Raw genomic sequence first — 6,000 nt, 5'->3', positions numbered from 1 at the left:
TCCTGGCCTCAGAGCTTTTAAATTGTTTCAATCTATATTTTCTTTGTCTTCTATGTTTTTAAAGTTTCACATCCAATAACCACATTTGTATCCAAAGCATGGACTTTTTGAGTTTGACAAAGCTGATCCTGTGGATTCAATTTCTATAAACCCCTTAAAGTGTTTAACCAACTTTTCTTATTTTGCGAAAATGTCTAAGAAAATCACAGGGGAAAAACAATTGTTCTTGACACCACAACAGTTTAATATGTTAACTTATTCATTAAATTGTGCTTCACATCAATGGAAATCCTCAGTTCTACAAACTATCATTTTTAAATAGCAATAAGGATTGATAATGTCACAATACAATCTCCTAGTACCCAAGTTCATACATATTATTGCACAGAAACAAAAGGAAATATCTCTTAAGAGAAATAATTTACTATCTATTGAATAACTATCTTTACATCTAAAATGGGGCACCAGACAAAAGTCCAGATTTTTCTTTCCAACATTTTTCATCTTTGATACACTAAATGAAAAATAATGCGAGGAAAACCCAGAAATTGATTCTGGGGGGAAAAAAAGAAGGAAAGAAAAGATGATCACATGATTTAAAAAAAAAATAACGACAACTTGGTGGGAGACAAATGTGACAATAATTAAATGACACAAACTCTGCTTCCTCAGAACACAGTTTTCCCTGGCAAGAACTGCGGGTTTTCCGCACTGACATCTGGCCCTTTGATGAGTTAGTTCCCACGGTACAGCAGACCATGGAACTCATAGAGGTTCCACGTAACGTGTCAAAGGATGACTGTACAGATTTTTCCATAGACAATTTAGAACACGAGCTTAAGAAACATGTGCTTTCATGTTCTCAGATCCAGAGTTGTTTGGTTACCTTGAGTCCTTGCCTGGAAGTTCGGGGGCATTTTTCTTGCATGTGTTGCTGGTGTTCATCATGAGGCCAGTCCTCTGGAAATCTCAGCACCTCAGAAAGGTCAGTTGGTTCTGTTAATGTGTCATGAAGATGGGTCCATGTGCATTCCATCATTAGGCTACAAAACACACAGGTTTCAGAACTCCCCTGGCCAACTTGCCCAGTGGGTTAATTCAAAGTGTTAGAGAATCAGTTCAGATGTGTCCAGGTGAACGTGGTGAGAGAATAGCAGGCTTATGTCCAGTAGAGATGGAGGAAGGGGATGAGGAGAAAAGCTGAAAGTGCCTTGGAGAAAGAACCTTTGCTTGTTCCCCAGAGGTGACACACCTGGGTGGAGCCATCAACCTCAGGCAACCCTGATATCCAGCCTGGAGACTTTCAGTTGGAGTTCTTGTGACTGGTGGAGATACAATAACTATGAGAAAGGAAAACCTTGGAGACACAGCTGTGGTCAGATCAGGGTATTCTTTGCCTGTGCTCAACCCAGCTTTCTATTTGACCCAACTCTGTCAGCCTTTACTTCAGTCCTTAAAACTGTCTCAATGCTCTGGTCCTGTCTCAGGAGCCTCGTGCCCTTTCCTGATCTTTTAAATGGCCAAAGAATTACAGTCCTCAGACTGCTCTTGTTCTTGAGGACAGAAGCTGTATATTAGTTATTTTCTATTTTTCAATAATTTCTAGCACATATTTAATTCCTCATCTTTCCGCCTTTGCAAAATCTGCTGCCTTTTTATGAGCCTTACTTTTTTTCTGTAGTTACCCTGTCTCTCCCTAACCCCCACCTCTGCATGATCTCATTATACAGGACCTTCTTCTCAGCTAGAGGTCATGGTTAGAAAGGAATCAGATAAACTCCCTGTGTGATGTTAGCTTATGACAGCTTAAATCATTTCCTCTTGCAAATGTGCAAAGAGACTCATTTAGCACCAAAAGAAAAAAAATCCTTTAAGAACTAAAGCAATAAGTTGGTAATAAAATTCCAGGGACCTGGAGAAGAGGTAGAGAGGAAGGAAAATTTTTAGAGCAGGAGTTCTATTGATCACCCCTTAAGCTTCACTGTTCAGGCTGGTACTGAGTCTAAATATTTCTAACACTAAGCTTCCTTCAAGAGATGTGAGCACATTCCCTTGGCCTTCATCTTGAATAGTTTTTGGATTGGATGGGGTGGACATCCAGCAAGAGGTGTTTGAGTGCCAGTGCTGCTTGATCACCCCTACAACATTGTCCATCTTTTGGCTGTTTCACTCCTAATAACAGACTCCTTCACTGGAGGCAGGGTGTTAAACACCAACTCTACCAGTCTCCTTGGCATCATCTAAGTCACTGTAGTTCCATGAGAGGATCAGGAAAGATACAAATCAATAAAGATTTAGATTTCATATTCTTGCAATTCCCAATCCCAATACTGATGCTGAGCTGCATAAAGTAGTAGGAAAGACTATGAAGTCCAAAGACTGGGGCTCTGAACAACTTTCTTGTTAGTAAATTAGAATCTTTGGGAAATCTTTCAAACTATCTCTTATGGAGATAGTTTGAATTTCCATATCAAACTATCCAATGAGTAATGAATAGAGGTCTATTTAACATAAAGAATGCGCGAAGATCAATGAGATACTAAATGTAAAAATGTTTTGAAAAGCATTAAATACTACACGAAGTAATGAATTTTAATCTTATTCTTTCTAAAACATATGACAAAAATGATGACATTGAAAAGCACTTGAAATATTTTTCAATTCCCTTTTGTGTCAGAGACTGATAGTTTTTATCAGTATTAATTTTCACATTGTTTCTTTACTAATAGAACCCTCATATTTATCAAGGCACATGGCAGCCAATACTAAAGACATTTCCTGGCTTTCTTTGCAGCTAAATGTAGGTAATGGCTAGGTTCTAGTCCACAAGATGTGACTGGAAGTGACATATGCAACTGCTCTCCATTTCCTTTCTGCTGTCTTAAATGTAAATGAGATGATGGGAGCTGCAGCAGTCATCCTGGACCATGAGATGGAAGCTACACATTAGGATGAAATTGCAACAAGGGAGGGCCTGGGCTTCTGGCAATGAATGTCACACACCCAGTTATCAACCAGTGTGTCTTTTAAGTGAAGAAGCAAACACTTCAATCTTATTGAATTAGCTATTATTTTGAGTTTCTCTGCTAGAGCAGCCAAATGGGAATCCTATCCAATAGACATATTTATTTGTTAATGATCTATGTTCACCTCTTTGCTAGGTCTATCTGGTAAACCTTCTTCCCCATAGTTATACTATCTCTAGACAGATTTTTGAATAAATCCTCATATTTCAAACATTTGATCAAACTGTTTATGACAAAGTTACCTCCTTTAGATGAAAAAAACACATTGTTATAATTTTTAATAGCACACATGATTACTCTTAACTGTTGCCTAGCACTAATTGCTATATATTATTAATTATTAGAAAGAGAACCCAAATAATTCTCAGGGCAAGTTTTCTCCAGTTACCAAGAGGAGACTGCCAAAAAATGAGAAAGTAGAATAGATAGTATGTATCTTAGTCAATAATAATAATAATAATAATAATAATAATTTAAATACATACACAGATACACACACAGACGCCTCATCCCAATCTGGTTACTGGGGCTGCTATTGCCAAGAGAAGGAAAGTAATGTCTCCCAGGGAGTTGCGGGAGTCAACAGGATGGGGAACTCCCTGGGGAATTTTGTTTCTTTCTTCTTGGGCTTTTAACACTAATGTATCTGAAATTGATTTGGTTTGGGATCTTAAGGCTGCTGACTTCCCATGGATCTTTAGGCCCAGGTGCCTTCTGTTGGCATCGCTTCCCCAAGCCTCACAGCACGTAGGTGTGCAGTCAATTTTCAGAGAACAAACTGCATCCCTACCTCTTGTTTCTATCAACATAGGACCCCGGGGATATGACAAGTGTGCTGCTTTAGAATGAAATGATATGAGGAAGGAAGCCCTTGTCGGTCTTTTTTAATTTGCTCAGCACCGGCCTCGGGCCAACACGAAGAGATGGTTTCTCCTCTGAACAACCTGATATCTGGTCTCCAGTGGAGCACCATATATCACGCCTTTAGCAGCAAGGCCGCAGAGAGCCTTTTAATATAAATCCCGAGGTGTCTAAGGAACAGTGTGAAGTTAGCAGAGGCTGCCTCCGAGTCTCAGCTATGCATAAATCTCTGCCAAAAATTTAAAGTGAGTTTAAAAGAAACAATCTAAATGCTTTCTAACTTGGTTTGATTTTTCACATGACAAAACACTGGATTGTTATTATAAGTGCATGCGTGCATGCATGTGTACGTGTGTGTGTGTGTGTGTGTGTCTGTGTGTGTGTCTGTGTGTCTATGTGTCACAGTGGCAGGCAGAAGGATAATTTGCAGCCCTGCCATTCTAGGTCGAACATGGTATCTTAATATCAAAATGTGAAGATAGAGAGTGAGCTCCTTATTAATCCCAGTTGCAATCCTCCTTTCCTTCCTATCTTAGGAAAAAATTATTGGAAAAAGAAACATTAATATTTTGTAAACCTAATCTCTACCAACCAACAAGCAATATTTACTTGGCCCCTTTAACTCACCCTCATATATGGCTCAAAAAGTACAACTGCCTAAAAAGTCATTACACTCTCAAGCTCTTTGATGGGTTGGTGGTGTGGAGAGGGCTGGCCTCACCCGGGGCAGCATGGCTCTGGGGCACTGCCAGCTTGGTGCTGTCACAGTTGTGGGACAGAGACATACCCTCTGGTCAATAACAGCTGGATTCTTGCATGATTGGCAGGAAGCTTTTATCTCATATGGAAAACACGATGGAGTAAAAAGAGCTTGCACTTTGCAGTTGGCCAGATCTAGTGTATAATCCACAAGGAAGCTACTTACTGTCAGTGGGTTTCACTTTTCTCATCTACGAAATTTGGACTAGTAATATATACATTGTTGTGAATAGATTTAAAGTATGAAAAGGGCCTCTCACAGTTTTTGGCACAAGGGAGGTCCCCAATAATGTCTTCTCTCACTGGACAGATGAAACCAAGGGTAGTGAGAGAAGGATCTAGGCGGCTTCTCTAGATCTGTCTTCGATGGAGCCACAAGGCTCCTTTTGTGTAGGCAGCCACTCCACGAATGCTTCCAGGCTGACTGACTCTCAACCCCAGAGAGAGTATTCTAGAGGCTGAGATGTGGCTTATACAAAGCTGGCTTAAACATCAAACATGTTATATATCAATGAAATAGGCTTTTCAATCTGATTTAGGGGTTTCACTCATTTTGCCTTCGGCTCCTTGAGAGGATTGATCAGATCAATCTGTTGTGAGAATTTTTACTCACTCTGATCCTCCTAGCGAATGCTAGGGAAGGGCTCTCAATTTCTTTTTCTGTACTTCTCCTCTTATTACTTAAAAATGTTGTGTTATTGTAGTTGTGGTTGGGAAAAGGTGAAAATCAGAAGCACTTGACAATGCAACACAGTTTTTGGTTCAGTTTTATACACTCTAGTCTGATTCATAAGCTGTAGCCAATCTAACAACAGGTAAAAACCATGTGGGGAAGAAAAAGTTATCAGCCTAGAAATATTCAAGATTTGGGGAGGTAGATTCTTTTAAAATTCATCCCATTGTGTTCCATGTCTCCTGGCCTAAATCAAAATTATTATTAACTTATGGATCTCAAATATATTTTTTATACCTGTTAGCTAAGCTCCTATTCTTCAGGCCAAATTCTTTTAAAATGTCTTTTCCTCTCTGATAGAAGAATTTCAAACCTGGCAGTACCATATCAAAGACGATGACTGCTCCAAACAGGTAGAACTCAGAAATGTTCTTTAAAAAGTAAGGTTCTAAAGCTGGTTTGGAAATGTTGGACATATAGTTATCTTCCTGCATTTGCACCCCTTATCATTCGTTCCTCATATTGAAAATAAAACTTGGTAAAGTGTGATCTTCTTAGGCATTAGTTAATAAGCACACTTTTTCCTAAATGCCCTTCCTAAATACCAAGGTTCATTTATCAGGGCCACAGGCACCCCTGTCCTGAATCTACTCTCTGTTCCCTAAGAAGTCGGGGAGGAAG

The sequence above is a fragment of the Pteropus alecto genome, unplaced genomic scaffold, assembly GCF_000325575.1.
Source record: "Pteropus alecto unplaced genomic scaffold, ASM32557v1 scaffold72, whole genome shotgun sequence".
Classification (NCBI taxonomy): domain Eukaryota; kingdom Metazoa; phylum Chordata; class Mammalia; order Chiroptera; family Pteropodidae; genus Pteropus; species Pteropus alecto.
Note: the sequence above shows the minus strand (reverse complement) of the source record.